Consider the following 21,257-nt stretch of genomic DNA (forward strand, 5'->3'; position numbering starts at 1 on the left):
TGCGCTTTCACCGTTCAGCAAATACATGTGTAGAAGCACAGCGTTAGCAGATATGACCGTTTCTCGATGTTTTCTAACTCAGGGAACAAGTTGCACACTTCTGAGATGCATTTGGGCAACTTTGTCAGAAACGAGTTTTTTGCCTACAGAGACATGCCTATGTGCGCAGTAGTACAGATTCTGAGTATGTAACTGGGCTTGATGAAATCAGCATTTCTCTTGCTTCCCTGTGCGTAGGGAAGCTCAGTGTTAGTCACAGTAGCTCCCACAAGTGTCTCTTCAGTGTGTTCCCATTTCCTTAGAAACAGTGTATTTGCTGGGAGAAAAGTGCATTACTGTGCGCTTTCACCGTTCAGCAAATACATGTGTGGAAGCACAGCGCTAGCAGAAACGAACGTTTCTCGATGTTTTCTTACTCAGGGATCAAGTTGCACACTACTGAGATGCATTTGGGCAACTTTGTCAGAAAAGAGTTTTTTGCCTACAGATTCATGCCTATTTGCGCAGTAGTACATATTCTGAGTATGTTACTGGGCTTGATGAAATCAGCATTTCTCTTGCTTCCCTGTGCGTAGGGAAGCTCAGTTTTAGTCACAGTAGCTCCCACAAGTGTCTCCTCAGTGTGTTCCCATTTCCTTAGAAACAATGTATTTGCTCGGAGAAAAGTGCATTACTGTGCGCTTTCACCGTTCAGCAAATACATGTGTAGAAGCGCAGCGTTAGCAGATATGACCGTTTCTCGACGTTTTCTTACTCAGGGAACAAGTTGCACACTTCTGAGATGCATTTGGGCAACTTTGTCCGAAATGAGTTTTTTGCCTACAGATTCATGCCTATTTGCGCAGTAGTACAGATTCTGAGTATGTAACTGGGCTTGATGAAATCAGCATTTCTCTTGCTTCCCTGTGGGTAGGGAAGCTCAGTTTTAGCCACAGTAGCTCCCACAAGTGTCTCCTCAGTGTGTTCCCATTTCCTTAGAAACAGTGTATTTGCTGGGAGAAAAGTGCATTACTGTGCGCTTTCACCGTTCAGCAAGTACATGTGTAGAAGCACAGTGCTTGCAGAAACGAATGTTTCTCGACGTTTTCTAACTCAGGGAACAAGTTGCACACTTCTGAGATGCATTTGGGCATCTATGTCAGAAATGAGTTTTTTGCCTACAGATTCATGCCTATTTGCGCAGTAGTACAGATTCTGAGTATGTAACTGGGCTTGATGAAATCAGCATTTCTCTTGCTTCCCTGTGCGTAGGGAAGCTCAGTTTTAGTCACAGTAGCTCCCACAAGTGTCTCCTCAGTGTGTTCCCATTTCTTTTGAAACATTGTATTTGCTGGGAGAAATGTGCATTGTTGTGCGCTTTCACCGTTCAGCAAATACATGTGTAGAAGCACAGCGCTAGCAGAAACGACCGTTTCTCGACGTTTTCTAAATCAGGGAACAAGTTGCACACTTCTGAGATGCATTTGGGCAACATTGTCAGAAATGAGTTTTTTGCCTACAAAGACATGCCTATTTGCGCAGTAGTACCGATTCTGAGTATGTAACTGGGCTTGATGAAATCAGCATTTCTCTTGCTTCCCTGTGCGTAGGGAAGCTCAGTTTTAGTCACAGTAGCTCCCACAAGTGTCTCCTCAGTGTGTTCCCATTTCTTTTGAAACATTGTATTTGCTGGGAGAAATGTGCATTAATGTGCGCTTTCACCGTTCAGCAAATACATGGGTAGAAGCACAGCGTTAGCAGATATGACCGTTTCTCGACGTTTTCTAACTCAGGGAACAAGTTGCACACTTCTGAGATGCATTTGGGCAACTTTGTCAGAAATGAGTTTTTTGCCTACAGAGACATGCCTATTTGCGCAGTAGTACAGATTCTGAGTATGTAACTGGGCTTGATGAAATCAGCATTTCTCTTGCTTCCCTGTGCGTAGGGAAGCTCAGTTTTAGTCACAGTAGCTCCCACAAGTGTCTCCTCAGTGTGTTCCCATTTCCTTAGAAACATTGTATTTGCTGGGAGAAAAGTGCATTACTGTGCGCTGTCACCGTTCAGCAAATACATGTGTGGAAGCACAGCGCTAGCAGAAACGAACGTTTCTCGACGATTTCTAACTCAGGGAACAAGTTGCACACTTCTGAGATGCATTTGGGCAACTTTGTCAGAAATGAGTTTTTTGCCTACAGATTCATGCCTATTTGCGCAGTAGTACCTATTCTGAGTATGTAACTGGGCTTGATGAAATCAGCATTTCTCTTGCTTCCCTGTGCGTAGGGAAGCTCAGTTTTAGCCACAGTAGCTCCCACAAGTGTCTCCTCAGTGTGTTCCCATTTCCTTAGACACAGTGTATTTGCTGGGAGAAAAGTGCATTACTGTGCGCTTTCACCGTTCAGCAAATACATGTGTAGAAGCACAGCGTTAGCAGATATGACCGTTTCTCGATGTTTTCTAACTCAGGGAACAAGTTGCACACTTCTGAGATGCATTTGGGCAAATTTGTCAGAAATGAGTTTTTTGCCTACAGAGACATGCCTATGTGCGCAGTAGTACAGATTCTGAGTATGTAACTGGGCTTGATGAAATCAGCATTTCTCTTGCTTCCCTGTGCATAGGGAATCTCAGTTTTAGTCACAGTAGCTCCCACAAGTGTCTCCTCAGTGTGTTCCCATTTCCTTAGAAACAGTGTATTTGCTGGGAGAAAAGTGCATTACTGTGCGCTTTCACCGTTCAGCAAATACATGTGTAGAAGCACAGCGCTAGCAGAAATGAACGTTTCTCGACGTTTTCTAAATCAGGGAACAAGTTGCACACTTCTGAGATGCATTTGTGCAACTTTGTCAGAAATGAGTTTTTTGCCTACAGAGACATGCCTATTTGCGCAGTAGTACAGATTCTGAGTATGTAACTGGGCTGGATGAAATCAGCATTTCTCTTGCTTCCCTGTGCGTAGGGAAGCTCAGTTTTAGTCACAGTAGCTCCCACAAGTGTCTCCTCAGTGTGTTCCCATTTCCTTAGAAACAGTGTATTTGCTGGGAGAAAAGGGCATTACTGTGCGCTTTCACCGTTCAGCAAATACATGTGTGGAAGCACAGCGCTAGCAGAAACGAACGTTTCTCGACGTTTTCTAACTCAGGGAACAAGTTGCACACTTCTGAGATGCATTTGGGCAACATTGTCAGAAATGAGTTTTTTGCCTACAGATTCATGCCTATTTGCGCAGTAGTACAGATTCTGAGTATGTAACTGGGCTTGATGAAATCAGCATTTCTCTTGCTTCCCTGTGCGTACGGAAGCTCAGTTTTAGCCACAGTAGCTCCCACAAGTGTCTCCTCAGTGTGTTCCCATTTCCTTAGAAACAGTGTATTTGCTGGGAGAAAAGTGCATTACTGTGCGCTTTCACCGTTCAGCAAATACATGTGTAGAAGCACAGCGTTAGCAGATATGACCGTTTCTCGATGTTTTCTAACTCAGGGAACAAGTTGCACACTTCTGAGATGCATTTGGGCAACTTTGTCAGAAATGAGTTTTTTGCCTACAGAGACATGCCTATGTGCGCAGTAGTACAGATTCTGAGTATGTAACTGGGCTTGATGAAATCAGCATTTCTCTTGCTTCCCTGTGCGTAGGGAAGCTCAGTTTTAGTCACAGTAGCTCCCACAAGTGTCTCCTCAGTGTGTTTCCATTTCCTTAGAAACAGTGTATTTGCTGGGAGAAAAGTGCATTACTGTGCGCTTTCACCGTTCAGCAAATACATGTGTGGAATCACAGCGCTAGCAGAAACGAACGTTTCTCGACGTTTTCTAACTCAGGGAACAAGTTGCACACTTCTGAGATGCATTTGGGCAACATTGTCAGAAATGAGTTTTTTGCCTACAGATTCATGCCTATTTGCGCAGTAGTACAGATTCTGAGTATGTAACTGGGCTTGATGAAATCAGCATTTCTCTTGCTTCCCTGTGCGTAGGGAAGCTCAGTTTTAGCCACAGTAGCTCCCACAAGTGTCTCCTCAGTGTGTTCCCTATTCCTTAGAAACAGTGTATTTGATGGGAGAAAAGTGCATTACTGTGCGCTTTCACCGTTCAGCAAATACATGTGTAGAAGCACAGCGTTAGCAGATATGACCGTTTCTCGATGTTTTCTAACTCAGGGAACAAGTTGCACACTTCTGAGATGCATTTGGGCAACTTTGTCAGAAATGAGTTTTTTGCCTACAGAGACATGCCTATGTGCGCAGTAGTACAGATTCTGAGTATGTAACTGGGCTTGATGAAATCAGCATTTCTCTTGCTTCCCTGTGCGTAGGGAAGCTCAGTTTTAGTCACAGTAGCTCCCACAAGTGTCTCCTCAGTGTGTTCCCATTTCCTTAGAAACAGTGTATTTGCTGGGAGAAAAGTGCATTACTGTGCGCTTTCACTGTTGAGCCAATACATGTGTAGAAGCACAGCGCTAGCTGAAACGACCGTATCTCGACGTTTTCTAACTCAGGGAACAAGTTGCACACTTCTGAGATGCATTTGGGCAACGTTGTCAGAAATGAGTTTTTTGCCTACAGAGACATGCCTATTTGCGCAGTAGTACAGATTCTGAGTATGTAACTGGGCTGGATGAAATCAGCATTTCTCTTGCTTCCCTGTGCGTAGGGAAGCTCAGTTTTAGTCACAGTAGCTCCCACAAGTGTCTCCTCAGTGTGTTCCCATTTCCTTAGAAACAGTGTATTTGCTGGGAGAAAAGTGCATTACTGTGCGCTTTCACCGTTCAGCAAATACATGTGTGGAAGCACAGCGCTAGCAGAAACGAACGTTTCTCGACGTTTTCTAACTCAGGGAACAAGTTGCACACTTCTGAGATGCATTTGGGCAACATTGTCAGAAATGAGTTTTTTGCCTACAGATTCATGCCTATTTGCGCAGTAGTACAGATTCTGAGTATGTAACTGGGCTTGATGAAATCAGCATTTCTCTTGCTTCCCTGTGCGTAGGGAAGCTCAGTTTTAGTCACAGTAGCTCCCACAAGTGTCTCCTCAGTGTGTTCCCATTTCCTTAGAAACAGTGTATTTGCTGGGAGAAAAGTGCATTACTGTGCGCTTTCACTGTTGAGCCAATACATGTGTAGAAGCACAGCACTAGCTGAAACGACCGTATCTCGACGTTTTCTAACTCAGGGAACAAGTTGCACACTTCTGAGATGCATTTGGGTAACTTTGTCAGAAATGAGTTTTTTGCCTACAGAGACATGCCTATTTGCGCAGTAGTACAGATTCTGAGTATGTAACTGGGCTGGATGAAATCAGCATTTCTCTTGCTTCCCTGTGCGTAGGGAAGCTCAGTTTTAGTCACAGTAGCTCCCACAAGTGTCTCCTCAGTGTGTTCCCATTTCCTTAGAAACAGTGTATTTGCTGGGAGAAAAGTGCATTACTGTGCGCTTTCACCGTTCAGCAAATACATGTGTGGAAGCACAGCGCTAGCAGAAACGAACGTTTCTCGACGTTTTCTACCTCAGGGAACAAGTTGCACACTTCTGAGATGCATTTGGGCAACATTGTCAGAAATGAGTTTTTTGCCTACAGATTCATGCCTATTTGCGCAGTAGTACAGATTCTGAGTATGTAACTGGGCTTGATGAAATCAGCATTTCTCTTGCTTCCCTGTGCGTAGGGAAGCTCAGTTTTAGCCACAGTAGCTCCCACAAGTGTCTCCTCAGTGTGTTCCCATTTCCTTAGAAACAGTGTATTTGCTGGGAGAAAAGTGCATTACTGTGCGCTTTCACCGTTCAGCAAATACATGTGTAGAAGCACAGCGTTAGCAGATATGACCGTTTCTCGATGTTTCCTAACTCAGGGAACAAGTTGCACACTTCTGAGATGCATTTGGGCAACTTTGTCAGAAATGAGTTTTTGCCTACAGAGACATGCCTATGTGCGCAGTAGTACAGATTCTGAGTATGTAACTGGGCTTGATGAAATCAGCATTTCTCTTGCTTCCCTGTGCGTAGGGAAGCTCAGTTTTAGTCACAGTAGCTCCCACAAGTGTCTCCTCAGTATGTTCCAATTTCCTTAGAAACAGTGTATTTGCTGGGAGAAAAGTGCATTACTGTGCGCTTTCACCGTTCAGCAAATACATGTGTAGAAGCACAGCGCTAACAGAAACGAACGTTTCTCGACGTTTTCTAACTCAGGGAACAAGTTGCACACTTCTGAGATGCATTTGGGCAACTTTGTTAGAAATGAGTTTTTTTTTCTAAAGAGACATGCCTATTTGCGCAGTAGTACAGATTCTGAGTATGTAACTGGGCTTGATGAAGTCAGCATTTCTCTTGCTTCCCTGTGCATAGGGAAGCTCAGTTTTAGTCACAGTAGCTCCCACAAGTGTCTCCTCAGTGTGTTCCCATTTCCTTAGAAACAATGTATTTGCTGGGAGAAAAGTGCATTACTGTGCGCTTTCACCGTTCAGCAAATACATGTGTAGAAGCACAGCGCTAGCAGAAACGAACGTTTCTCGACGTTTTCTACCTCATGGAACAAGTTGCACACTTCTGAGATGCATTTGGGCAACTTTGTCAGAAATGAGTTCTTTGCCTACAGATTCATGCCTATTTGCGCAGTAGTACAGATTCTGAGTATGTAACTGGGCTGGATGAAATCAGCATTTCTCTTGCTTCCCTGTGCGTAGGGAAGCTCAGTTTTAGTCACAGTAGCTCCCACAAGTGTCTCCTCAGTGTGTTCCCATTTCCGTAGAAACAGTGTATTTGCTGGGAGAAAAGTGCATTACTGTGCGCTTTCACCGTTCAGCAAATACATGTGTAGAAGCACAGCGTTAGCAGATATGACCGTTTCTCGACGTTTTCTAACTCAGGGAACAAGTTGCACACTTCTGAGATGCATTTGGGCAACTTTGTCAGAAATGAGTTTTTTGCCTACAGAGACATGCCTATTTGCGCAGTAGTACAGATTCTGAGTATGTAACTGGGCTTGATGAAATCAGCATTTCTCTTGCTTCCCTGTGCGTAGGGAGGCTCAGTTTTAGTCACAGTAGCTCCCACAAGTGTCTCCTCAGTGTGTTCCCATTTCCTTAGAAACAGTGTATTTGCTGGGAGAAAAGTGCATTACTGTGCGCTTTCACCGTTCAGCAAATACATGTGTAGAAGCACAGCGCTAGCAGAAAAGACCGTTTCACGACGTTTTCTAACTCAGGGAACAAGTTGCACACTTCTGAGATGCATTTGGGCAACTTTGTCAGAAATGAGTTTTTTGCCTACAGAGACATGCCTATTTGGGCAGTAGTACAGATTCTGAGTATGTAACTGGGCTTGATGAAATCAGCATTTCTCTTGCTTCCCTGTGCGTAGGGAAGCTCAGTTTTAGCCACATTAGCTCCCACAAGTGTCTCCTCAGTGTGTTCCCATTTCCTTAGAAACAGTGTATTTGCTGGGAGAAAAGTGCATTACTGTGCGCTTTCACCGTTCAGCAAATACATGTGTAGAAGCACAGCGTTAGCAGATATGACCCTTTCTCGATGTTTTCTAACTCAGGAACAAGTTGCACACTTCTGAGATGCATTTGGGCAACTTTGGCAGAAATGAGTTTTTTGCCTACAGAGACATGCCTATGTGCGCAGTAGTACAGATTCTGATTATGTAACTGGGCTTGATGAAATCAGCATATCTCTTGCTTCCCTGTGCGTAGGGAAGCTCAGTTTTAGTCACAGTAGCTCCCACAAGTGTCTCCTCAGTGTGTTCCCATTTCCTTAGAAACAATGTATTTGCTGGGAGAAAAGTGCATTACTGTGCGCTTTCACCGTTCAGCAAATACATGTGTAGAAGCACAGCGCTAGCAGAAACGAACGTTTCTCGACGTTTTCTACCTCATGGAACAAGTTGCACACTTCTGAGATGCATTTGGGCAACTTTGTCAGAAATGAGTTTTTTGCCTACAGATTCATGCCTATTTGCGCAGTAGTACAGATTCTGAGTATGTAACTGGGCTGGATGAAATCAGCATTTCTCTTGCTTCCCTGTGCGTAGGGAAGCTCAGTTTTAGTCACAGTAGCTCCCACAAGTGTCTCCTCAGTGTGTTCCCATTTCCGTAGAAACAGTGTATTTGCTGGGAGAAAAGTGCATTACTGTGCGCTTTCACCGTTCAGCAAATACATGTGTAGAAGCACAGCGTTAGCAGATATGACCATTTCTCGACGTTTTCTAACTCAGGGAACAAGTTGCACACTTCTGAGATGCATTTGGGCAACTTTGTCAGAAATGAGTGTTTTGCCTACAGAGACATGCCTATTTGCGCAGTAGTACAGATTCTGAGTATGTAACTGGGCTTGATGAAATCAGCATTTCTCTTGCTTCCCTGTGCGTAGGGAGGCTCAGTTTTAGTCACAGTAGCTCCCACAAGTGTCTCCTCAGTGTGTTCCCATTTCCTTAGAAACAGTGTATTTGCTGGGAGAAAAGTGCATTACTGTGCGCTTTCACCGTTCAGCAAATACATGTGTAGAAGCACAGCGCTAGCAGAAAAGACCGTTTCACGACGTTTTCTAACTCAGGGAACAAGTTGCACACTTCTGAGATGCATTTGGGCAACTTTGTCAGAAATGAGTTTTTTGCCTACAGAGACATGCCTATTTGCGCAGTAGTACAGATTCTGAGTATGTAACTGGGCTTGATGAAATCAGCATTTCTCTTGCTTCCCTGTGCGTAGGGAAGCTCAGTTTTAGTCACAGTAGCTCCCACAAGTGTCTCCTCAGTGTGTTCCCATTTCCTTAGAAACAGTGTATTTGCTGGGAGAAAAGTGCATTACTGTGCGCTTTCACTGTTGAGCAAATACATGTGTAGAAGCACAGCGCTAGCAGAAACGAACGTTTCTCGACGTTTTCTAACTCAGGGAACAAGTTGCACACTTCTGAGATGCATTTGGGCAACTTTGTCAGAAATGAGTTTTTTGCCTACAGAGACATGCCTATTTGCGCAGTAGTACAGATTCTGAGTATGTAACTGGGCTGGATGAAATCAGCATTTCTCTTGCTTCCCTGTGCGTAGGGAAGCTCAGTTTTAGTCACAGTAGCTTCCACAAGTGTCTCCTTAGTGTGTTCCCATTTCCTTAGAAACAGTGTATTTGCTGGGAGAAAAGTGTATTACTGTGTGCTTTCACCGTTCAGCAAATACATGTGTAGAAGCACAGCGCTAGCAGAAACGAACGTTTCTCGACGTTTTCTAACTCAGGGAATAAGTTGCACACTTCTGAGATGCATTTGGGCAACTTTGTCAGAAATGAGTTTTTTGCCTACAGAGACATGCCTATTTGCGCAGTAGTACAGATTCTGAGTATGTAACTGGGCTTGATGAAATCAGCATTTCTCTTGCTTCCCTGTGCGTAGGGAGGCTCAGTTTTAGTCACAGTAGCTCCCACAAGTGTCTCCTCAGTGTGTTCCCATTTCCTTAGAAACAGTGTATTTGCTGGGAGAAAAGTGCATTACTGTGCGCTTTCACCGTTCAGCAAATACATGTGTAGAAGCACAGCGCTAGCAGAAAAGACCGTTTCACGACGTTTTCTAACTCAGGGAACAAGTTGCACACTTCTGAGATGCATTTGGGCAACTTTGTCAGAAATGAGTTTTTTGCCTACAGAGACATGCCTATTTGGGCAGTAGTACAGATTCTGAGTATGTAACTGGGCTTGATGAAATCAGCATTTCTCTTGCTTCCCTGTGCGGAGGGAAGCTCAGTTTTAGCCACAGTAGCTCCCACAAGTGTCTCCTCAGTGTGTTCCCATTTCCTTAGAAACAGTGTATTTGCTGGGAGAAAAGTGCATTACTGTGCGCTTTCACCGTTCAGCAAATACATGTGTAGAAGCACAGCGTTAGCAGATATGACCCTTTCTCGATGTTTTCTAACTCAGGAACAAGTTGCACACTTCTGAGATGCATTTGGGCAACTTTGGCAGAAATGTGTTTTTTGCCTACAGAGACATGCCTATGTGCGCAGTAGTACAGATTCTGATTATGTAACTGGGCTTGATGAAATCAGCATATCTCTTGCTTCCCTGTGCGTAGGGAAGCTCAGTTTTAGTCACAGTAGCTCCCACAAGTGTCTCCTCAGTGTGTTCCCATTTCCTTAGAAACAATGTATTTGCTGGGAGAAAAGTGCATTACTGTGCGCTTTCACCGTTCAGCAAATACATGTGTAGAAGCACAGCGCTAGCAGAAACGAACGTTTCTCGACGTTTTCTACCTCATGGAACAAGTTGCACACTTCTGAGATGCATTTGGGCAACTTTGTCAGAAATGAGTTTTTTGCCTACAGATTCATGCCTATTTGCGCAGTAGTACAGATTCTGAGTATGTAACTGGGCTGGATGAAATCAGCATTTCTCTTGCTTCCCTGTGCGTAGCGAAGCTCAGTTTTAGTCACAGTAGCTCCCACAAGTGTCTCCTCAGTGTGTTCCCATTTCCGTAGAAACAGTGTATTTGCTGGGAGAAAAGTGCATTACTGTGCGCTTTCACCGTTCAGCAAATACATGTGTAGAAGCACAGCGTTAGCAGATATGACCGTTTCTCGACGTTTTCTAACTCAGGGAACAAGTTGCACACTTCTGAGATGCATTTGGGCAACTTTGTCAGAAATGAGTGTTTTGCCTACAGAGACATGCCTATTTGCGCAGTAGTACAGATTCTGAGTATGTAACTGGGCTTGATGAAATCAGCATTTCTCTTGCTTCCCTGTGCGTAGGGAGGCTCAGTTTTAGTCACAGTAGCTCCCACAAGTGTCTCCTCAGTGTGTTCCCATTTCCTTAGAAACAGTGTATTTGCTGGGAGAAAAGTGCATTACTGTGCGCTTTCACCGTCAGCAAATACATGTGTAGAAGCACAGCGCTAGCAGAAAAGACCGTTTCACGACGTTTTCTAACTCAGGGAACAAGTTGCACACTTCTGAGATGCATTTGGGCAACTTTGTCAGAAATGAGTTTTTTGCCTACAGAGACATGCCTATTTGCGCAGTAGTACAGATTCGGAGTATGTAACTGGGCTTGATGAAATCAGCATTTCTCTTGCTTCCCTGTGCGTAGGGAAGCTCAGTTTTAGTCACAGTAGCTCCCACAAGTGTCTCCTCAGTGTGTTCCCATTTCCTTAGAAACAGTGTATTTGCTGGGAGAAAAGTGCATTACTGTGCGCTTTCACCGTTGAGCAAATACATGTGTAGAAGCACAGCGCTAGCAGAAACGAACGTTTCTCGACGTTTTCTAACTCAGGGAACAAGTTGCACACTTCTGAGATGCATTTGGGCAACTTTGTCAGAAATGAGTTTTTTGCCTACAGAGACATGCCTATTTGCGCAGTAGTACAGATTCTGAGTATGTAACTGGGCTGGATGAAATCAGCATTTCTCTTGCTTCCCTGTGCGTAGGGAAGCTCAGTTTTAGTCACAGTAGCTTCCACAAGTGTCTCCTTAGTGTGTTCCCATTTCCTTAGAAACAGTGTATTTGCTGGGAGAAAAGTGTATTACTGTGTGCTTTCACCGTTCAGCAAATACATGTGTAGAAGCACAGCGCTAGCAGAAACGAACGTTTCTCGACGTTTTCTAACTCAGGGAATAAGTTGCACACTTCTGAGATGCATTTGGGCAACTTTGTCAGAAATGAGTTTTTTGCCTACAGAGACATGCCTATTTGCGCAGTAGTACAGATTCTGATTATGTAACTGGGCTTGATGAAATCAGCATTTCTCTTGCTTCCCTGTGCATAGGGAAGCTCAGTTTTAGTCACAGTAGCTCCCACAAGTGTCTCCTCAGTGTGTTCCCATTTCCTTAGGAACAGTGTATTTGCTGGGAGAAAAGTGCATTACTGTGCGCTTTCACCGTTCAGCAAATACATGTGTAGAAGCACAGCGCTAGCAGAAACGCACGTTTCTCGACGTTTTCTAACTCAGGGAACAAGTTGCACACTTCTGAGATGCATTTGGTCAACATTGTATGAAATGAGTTTTTTGCCTACAGAGACATGCCTATTTGCGCAGTAGTACAGATTCTGAGTACGTAACTGGGCTTGATGAAATCAGCATTTCTCTTGCTTCCCTGTGCGTAGGGAAGCTCAGTTTTAGTCACAGTAGCTCCCACAAGTGTCTCCTCAGTGTGTTTTCATTTCCTTAGAAACAGTGTATTTGCTGGGAGAAAAGTGCATTACTGTGCGCTTTCACCGTTCAGCAAATACATGTGTAGAAGCACAGCGCTAGCAGAAACGAACGTTTCTCGACGTTTTCTAACTCATAGAACAAGTTACACACTTCTGAGATGCATTTGGGCAACTTTGTCAGAAATGAGTTTTTTGCCTACAGATTCATGCCTATTTGGGCAGTAGTACAGATTCTGAGTATGTAACTGGGCTTGATGAAATCAGCATTTCTCTTGCTTCCCTGTGCGTAGGGAAGCTCAGTTTTAGTCACAGTAGCTCCCACAAGTGTCTCCTCAGTGTGTTCCCATTTCCGTAGAAACAGTGTATTTGCTGGGAGAAAAGTGCATTACTGTGCGCTTTCACCGTTCAGCAAATACATATGTAGAAGCACAGCGCTAGCAGAAACGAACGTTTCTCGACGTTTTCTAAATCAGGGAACAAGTTGCACACTTCTGAGATGCATTCGGGCAACTTTGTCAGAAATGAGTGTTTTGCCTACAGAGACATGCCTATTTGCGCAGTAGTACAGATTCTGAGTATGTAACTGGGCTGGATGAAATCAGCATTTCTCTTGCTTCCCTGTGCATAGGGAAGCTCAGTTTTAGTCACAGTAGCTCCCACAAGTGTCTCCTCAGTGTGTTCCCATTTCCTTAGAAACAGTGTATTTGCTGGGAGAAAAGTGCATTACTGTGCGCTTTCACCGTTCAGCAAATACATGTGTAGAAGCACAGCGCTAGCAGAAACGACCGTTTCTCGATGTTTTCTAACTCAGGGAACAAGTTGCACACTTCTGAGATGCATTTGGGCAACTTTGTCAGAAATGAGTTTTTTGCCTACAGAGAGACATGCCTATTTGCGCAGTAGTACAGATTCTGAGTATGTAACTGGGCTTGATGAAATCAGCATTTCTCTTGCTTCCCTGTGCGTAGGGAAGCTCAGTTTTAGTCCCAGTAGCTCCCACAAGTGTCTCCTCAGTGTGTTCCCATTTCCTTAGAAACAGTGTATTTGCTGGGAGAAAAGTGCATTACTGTGTGCTTTCACCGTTCAGCAAATACATGTGTAGAAGCACAGCGCTAGCAGAAAAGACCGTTTCACGACGTTTTCTAACTCAGGGAACAAGTTGCACACTTCTGAGATGCATTTGGGCAACTTTGTCAGAAATGAGTTTTTTGCCTACAGGGACATGCCTATTTGCGCAGTAATACAGATTCTGAGTATGTAACTGGGCTTCATGAAATCAGCATTTCTCTTGCTTCCCTGTGCGTAGGGAAGCTCAGTTTTAGTCACAGTAGCTCCCACGAGTGTCTCCTCAGTGTGTTCCCATTTCCTTAGAAACAGTGTATTTGCTGGGAGAAAAGTACATTACTGTGCGCTTTCACCGTTCAGCAAATACATGTGTAGAAGCACAGTGCTAGCAGAAACGAACGTTTCTCAACGTTTTCTACCTCAGGGAACAAGTTGCACACTTCTGAGATGCATTTGGGCATCTTTGTCAGAAATGAGTTTTTTGCCTACAGATTCATGCCTATTTGCGCAGTAGTACAGATTCTGAGTATGTAACTGGGCTTGATGAAATCAGCATTTCTCTTGCTTCCCTGTCCGTAGGGAAGCCCAGTTTTAGTCACAGTAGCTCCCACAAGTGTCTCCTCAGTGTGTTCCCATTTCCTTAGAAACAGTGTATTTGCTGGGAGAAAAGTGCATTACTGTGCGCTTTCACCGTTCAGCAAATACATGTGTAGAAGCACAGCGCTAGCAGAAACGACCATTTCTCGACGTTTTCTAACTCAGGGAACAAGTTGCACACTTCTGAGATGCATTTGGGCAACTTTGTCAGAAATGAGTTTTTTGCCTAAAGAGACATGCCTATTTGCGCAGTAGTACAGATTCTGAGTATGTAACTGGGCTTGATGAAATCAGCATTTCTCTTGCTTCCCTGTGCGTAGGGAAGCTCAGTTTTAGTCACAGTAGCTCCCACAAGTGTCTCCTCAGTGTGTTCCCATTTCCTTAGAAACAGTGTATTTGCTGGGAGAAAAGTGCATTACTGTGCGCTTTCACCGTTCAGCAAATACATGTGTGGAAGCACAGCGTTAGATGATATGACCGTTTCTCAATGTTTTCTAACTCAGGGAACAAGTTGCACACTTCTGAGATGCATTTGGGCAACTTTGTCAGAAATGAGTTTTTTGCCTACAGAGACATGCCTATTTGCGCAGTAGTACAGATTCTGAGTATGTAACTGAGCTTGATGAAATCAGCATTTCTCTTGCTTCCCTGTGCGTAGGGAAGCTCAGTTTTAGTCACAGTAGCTCCCACAAGTGTCTCCTCAGTGTGTTCCCATTTCCTTAGAAACAGTGTATTTGCTGGGAGAAAAGTGCATTACTGTGCGCTTTCACCGTTCAGCAAATACATATGTAGAAGCACAGCGCTAGCAGAAACGAACGTTTCTCGACGTTTTCTAACTCAGGGAACAAGTTGCACACTTCTGAGATGCATTCGGGCAACGTTGTCAGAAATGAGTTTTTTGCCTAAAGAGACATGTCTATTTGCGCAGTAGTACAGATTCTGAGTATGTAACTGGGCTTGATGAAATCAGCATTTCTCTTGCTTCCCTGTGCGTAGGGAAGCCCAGTTTTAGTCACAGTAGCTCCCACAAGTGTCTCCTCAGTGTGTTCCCATTTCCTTAGAAACCGTGTATTTGCTGGGAGAAAAGTGCATTACTGTGCGCTTTCACCGTTCAGCAAATACATGTGTAGAAGCACAGCGCTAGCAGAAACGAACGTTTCTCGACGTTTTCTAACTCAGGGAACAAGTTGCACACTTCTGAGATGCATTTGGGCAACTTTGTCAGAAATGAGTTTTTTGCCTACAGAGACATGCCTATTTGCGCAGTAGTACAGATTCTGAGTATGTAACTGGGCTGGATGAAATCAGCATTTCTCTTGCTTCCCTGTGCGTAGGGAAGCTCAGTTTTAGTCACAGTAGCTCCCACAAGTGTCTCCTCAGTGTGTTCCCATTTCCTTAGAAACAGTGTATTTGCTGGGAGAAAAGTGCATTACTGTGAGCTTTCACCGTTCAGCAAATACATGTGTAGAAGCACAGCGTTAGCAGAAACGAACGTTTCTCGACGTTTTCTAACTCAGGGAACAAGTTGCACACTTCTGAGATGCATTTGGGCAACTTTGTCAGAAATGAGTTTTTTGCCTACAGATTCATGCCTATTTGCGCAGTAGTACAGATTCTGAGTATGTAACTGGGCTTGATGAAATCAGCATTTCTCTTGCTTCGCTGTGCGTAGGGAAGCCCAGTTTTAGTCACAGTAGCTCCCACAAGTGTCTCCTCAGTGTGTTCCCATTTCCTTAGAAACAGTGTATTTGATGGGAGAAAAGTGCATTACTGTGCGCTTTCACCGTTCAGCAAATACATGTGTAGAAGCACAGCGCTAGCAGAATCGACCATTTCTCGACGTTTTCTAACTCAGGGAACAAGTTGCACACTTCTGAGATGCATTTGGGCAACTTTGTCAGAAATGAGTTTTTTGCCTAAAGAGACATGCTTATTTGCGCAGTAGTACAGATTCTGAGTATGTAACTGGGCTTGATGAAATCAGCATTTCTCTTGCTTCCCTGTGCGTAGGGAAGCTCAGTTTTAGTCACAGTAGCTCCCACAAGTGTCTCCTCAGTGTGTTCCCATTTCCTTAGAAACAGTGTATTTGCTGGGAGAAAAGTGCATTACTGTGCGCTTTCACCGTTCAGCAAATACATGTGTGGAAGCACAGCGTTAGATGATATGACCGTTTCTCGATGTTTTCTAACTCAGGGAACAAGTTGCACACTTCTGAGATGCCTTTGGGCAACTTTGTCAGAAATGATTTTTTTGCCTACAGAGACATGCCTATTTGCGCAGTAGTACAGATTCTGAGTATGTAACTGGGCTTGATGAAATCAGCATTTCTCTTGCTTCCCTGTGCGTAGGGAAGCTCAGTTTTAGTCCCAGTAGCTCCCACAAGTGTCTCCTCAGTGTGTTCCCATTTCCTTAGAAACAGTGTATTTGCTGGGAGAAAAGTGCATTACTGTGCGCTTTCACCGTTCAGCAAATACATATGTAGAAGCACAGCGCTAGCAGAAACGAACGTTTCTCGACGTTTTCTAACTCAGGGAACAAGTTGCACACTTCTGAGATGCATTCGGGCAACTTTGTCAGAAATGAGTTTTTTGCCTACAGAGACATGCCTATTTGCGCAGTAGTACAGATTCGGAGTATGTAACTGGGCTGGATGAAATCAGCATTTCTCTTGCTTCCCTGTGCGTAGGGAAGCTCAGTTTTAGTCACAGTAGCTCCCACAAGTGTCTCCTCAGTGTGTTCCCATTTCCTTAGAAACAGTGTATTTGCTGGGAGAAAAGTGCATTACTGTGCGCTTTCACCGTTCAGCAAATACATGTGTAGACACAGCGCTAGCAGAAATGACCGTTTCTCGACGTTTTCTAACTCAGGGAACAAGTTGCACTTTCTGAGATGCATTTGGGCAACTTTGTCAGAAATGAGTTTTTTGCCTACAGATTCATGCCTATTTGCGCAGTATACAGATTCTGAGTATGTAACTGGGCTTGATGAAATCAGCATTTCTCTCGCTTCCCTGTGCGTAGGGAAGCTCAGTTTTAGTCCCAGTAGCTCCCACAAGTGTCTCCTCAGTGTGTTCCCATTTCCTTAGAAACAGTGTATTTGCTGGGAGAAAAGTGCATTACTGTGCGCTTTCACCGTTCAGCAAATACATGTGTAGAAGCACAGCGCTAGCAGAAAAGACCGTTTCTCGACGTTTTCTAACTCAGGGAACAAGTTGCAAACTTCTGAGATGCATTTGGGCAACTTTGTCAGAAATGAGTGTTTTGCCTACAGATTCATGCCTATTTGCGCAGTAGTAGAGATTCTGAGTATGTAACTAGGCTTGATGAAATCAGCATTTCTCTTGCTTCCCTGTGCGTAGGGAAGCTCAGTTTTAGTCACAGTAGCTCCCACAAGTGTCTCCTCAGTGTGTTCCCTTTTCCTTAGAAACAGTGTATTTGCTGGGAGAAAAGTGCATTACTGTGCGCTTTCACCGTTCAGCAAATACATGTGTAGACACAGCGCTAGCAGAAATGACCGTTTCTCGACGTTTTCTAACTCAGGGAACAAGTTGCACACTTCTGAGATGCATTTGGGCAACTTTGTCAGAAATGAGTTTTTTGCCTACAGATTCATGCCTATTTGCGCAGTAGTAGAGATTCTGAGTATGTAACTGGGCTTGATGAAATCAGCATTTCTCTTGCTTCCCTGTGCGTAGGGAAGCTCAGTTTTAGTCCCAGTAGGTCCCACAAGTGTCTCCTCAGTGTGTTCCCATTTCCTTAGAAACAGTGTATTTGCTGGGAGAAAAGTGCATTACTGTGCGCTTTCACCGTTCAGCAAATACATGTGTAGAAGCACAGCGCTAGCAGAAACAAACGTTTCTCGACGTTTTCTAACTCAGGGAACAAGTTGCACACTTCTGAGATGCATTTGGGCAACTTTGTCAGAAATGATTTTTTTGCCTACAGAGACATGCCTATTTGCGCAGTAGTACAGATTCTGAGTATGTAACTGGGCTTGATGAAATCAGCATTTCTCTTGCTTCCCTGTGCGTAGGGAAGCTCAGTTTTAGTCACAGTAGCTCCCACAAGTGTCTCCTCAGTGTGTTCCCATTTCCTTAGAAACAGTGTATTTGCTGGGAGAAAAGTGCATTACTGTGCGCTTTCACCGTTCAGCAAATACATGTGTGGAAGCACAGCGCTAGCAGAATCGAATGTTTCTCGACGTTTTCTAACTCAGGGAACAAGTTGCACACTTCTGAGATGCATTTGGGCAACTTTGTCAGAAATGAGTTTTTTGCCTACAGATTCATGCCTATTTGCGCAGTAGTACCGATTCTGAGTATGTAACTGGGCTTGATGAAATCAGCATTTCTCTTGCTTCCCTGTGCGTAGGGAAGCTCAGTTTTAGTCACAGTAGCTCCCACAAGTGTCTCCTCAGTGTATTCCCATTTCCTTAGAAACAGTGTATTTGCTGGGAGAAAAGTGCATTACTGTGCGCTTTCACCGTTCAGCAAATACATGTGTAGAAGCACAGCGCTAGCAGAAACGACCGTTTCTCTACGTTTTCTAACTCAGGGAACAAGTTGCACACTTCTGAGATGCATTTGGGCAACTTTGTCAGAAATGCGTTTTTTGCCTACAGAGACATGCCTATTTGCGCAGTAGTACAGATTCTGAGTATGTAACTGGGCTGGATGAAATCAGCATTTCTCTTGCTTCCCTGTGCGTAGGGAAGCTCAGTTTTAGTCACAGTAGCTCCCACAAGTGTCTCCTCAGTGTGTTCCCATTTCCTTAGAAACAGTGTATTTGCTGGGAGAAAAGTGCATTACTGTGCGCTTTCACCGTTCAGCAAATACATGTGTGGAAGCACAGCGCTAGCAGAAACGAACGTTACTTGACGTTTTCTAACTCAGGGAACAAGTTGCACACTTCTGAGATGCATTTGGGCAACATTGTCAGAAATGAGTTTTTTGCCTACAGATTCATGCCTATTTGCGCAGTAGTACAGATTCTGAGTATGTAACTGGGCTTGATGAAATCAGCATTTCTCTTGCTTCCCTGTGCGTAGGGAAGCTCAGTTTTAGTCACAGTAGCTCCCACAAGTGTCTCCTCAGTGTGTTCCCATTTCCTTAGAAACAGTGTATTTGCTGGGAGAAAAGTGCATTACTGTGCGCTTTCACCGTTCAGCAAATACATGTGTAGAAGCACAGCGTTAGCAGATATGACCGTTTCTCGACGTTTTCTAACTCAGGGAACAAGTTGCACACTTCTGAGATGCATTTGGGGAACTTTGTCAGAAATGAGTTTTTTGCCTACAGAGACATGCCTATTTGCACAGTAGTACAGATTCTGAGTATGTAACTGGCCTTGATGAAATCAGCATTTCTCTTGCTTCCCTGTGCGTAGGGAAGCTCAGTTTTAGTCACAGTAGCTCCCATGAGTGTCTCCTCAGTGTGTTCCCATTTCCTTAGAAACAGTGTATTTGCTGGGAGAAAAGTGCATTACTGTGCGCTTTCACCGTTCAGCAAATACATGTGTAGAAGCACAGCGCTAGCAGAAACGAACGTTTCTCGACGTTTTCTAACTCAGGGAACAAGTTGCACACTTCTGAGATGCATTTGGGCAACTTTGTCAGAAATGAGTTTTTTGCCTACAGAGACATGCCTATTTGCGCAGTAGTACAGATTCTGAGTATGTAACTGGGCTGGATGAAATCAGCATTTCTCTTGCTTCCCTGTGCGTAGGGAAGCTCAGTTTTAGTCACAGTAGCTCCCACAAGTGTCTCCTCAGTGTGTTCCCATTTCCTTAGAAACAATGTATTTGCTGGGAGAAAAGTGCATTACTGTGCGCTTTCACCGTTCAGCAAATACATGTGTAGAAGTACAGCACTAGCAGATATGACCGCATCTCGACGTTTTCTAACTCAGGGAACAAGTTGCACACTTCTGAGATGCATTTGGGCAACTTTGTCAGAAATGAGTTTTTTGCCTACAGATTCATGCCTATTTGCGCAGTAGTACAGATTCTGAGTATGTAACTGGGCTTGATGAAATCAGCATTTCTCTTGCTTCCCTGTGCGTAGGGAAGCTCAGTTTTAGTCACAGTAGCTCCCACAAGTGTCTCCTCAGTGTGTTCCCATTTCCTTAGAAACAGTGTATTTGCTGGGAGAAAAGTGCATTACTGTGCGCTTTCACCGTTCAGCAAATACATGTGTAGAAGCACAGCACTAGCAGAAACGAACGTTTCTCGACGTTTTCTAACTCAGGGAACAAGTTGCACACTTCTGAGATGCATTTGTGCAACTTTGTCAGAAATGAGTTTTTTGCCTACAGAGACATGCCTATTTGCGCAGTAGTACAGATTCTGAGTATGTAACTGGGCTTGATGAAATCAGCATTTCTCTTGCTTCCCTGTGCGTAGGGAAGCTCAGTTTTAGTCACAGTAGCTCCCACAAGTGTCTCCTCAGTGTGTTCCCATTTCCTTAGAAACAGTGTATTTGCTGGGAGAAAAGTGCATTACTGTGCGCTTTCACCGTTCAGCAAATACATGTGTAGAAGCACAGCGCTAGCAGAAACGACCGTTTCTCGACGTTTTCTAACTCAGGGAACATGTTGCACACTTCTGAGATGCATTTGGGCAACTTTGTCAGAAATGAGTTTTTTGCCTACAGAGACATGCCTATTTGCAGAGTAGTACAGATTCTGAGTATGTAACTGGGCTTGATGAAATCAGCATTTCTCTTGCTTCCCTGTGTGTAGGGAAGCTCAGTTTTAGTCACAGTAGCTCCCACAAGTGTCTCCTCAGTGTGTTCCCATTTCCTTAGAAACAGTGTATTTGCTGGGAGAAAAGTGCATTACTGTGCGCTTTCACCGTTCAGCAAATACATGTGTAGAAGCACAGCGCTAGCAGAAAAGACCGTTTCTCGACGTTTTCTAACTCAGGGAACAAGTTGCAAACTTCTGAGATGCATTTGGGCAACTTTGTCAGAAATGAGTTTTTTGCCTACAGATTCATGCCTATTTGCACAGTAGTAGAGATTCTGAGTATGTAACTGGGCTTGATGAAATCAGCATTTCTCTTGCTTCCCTGTTCGTAGGGAAGCTCAGTTTTAGTCACAGTACCTCCCACAAGTGTCTCCTCAGTGTGTTCCCATTTCCTTAGAAACAGTGTATTTGCTGGGAGAAAAGGGCATTACTGTGCCCTTTCACCGTTCAGCAAATACATTTGTGGAAGCACAGCGCTAGCAGATATAACCGCATCTCGACGTTTTCTAACTCAGGGAACAAGTTGCACACTTCTGAGATGCATTTGGGCAACTTTTTCAGAAATGAGTGTTTTGCCTACAGAGACATGCCTATTTGCGCAGTAGTAGAGATTCTGAGTATGTAACTGGGCTGGATGAAATCAGCATTTCTCTTGCTTCCCTGTGCGTAGGGAAGCTCAGTTTTAGTCACAGTAGCTCCCACAAGTGTCTCCTCAGTGTGTTCCCATTTCCTTAGAAACAG

This window comes from Acomys minous (assembly GCF_964271855.1).
Source record: "Acomys minous genome assembly, chromosome: 5".
Taxonomy (NCBI): domain Eukaryota; kingdom Metazoa; phylum Chordata; class Mammalia; order Rodentia; family Muridae; genus Acomys; species Acomys minous.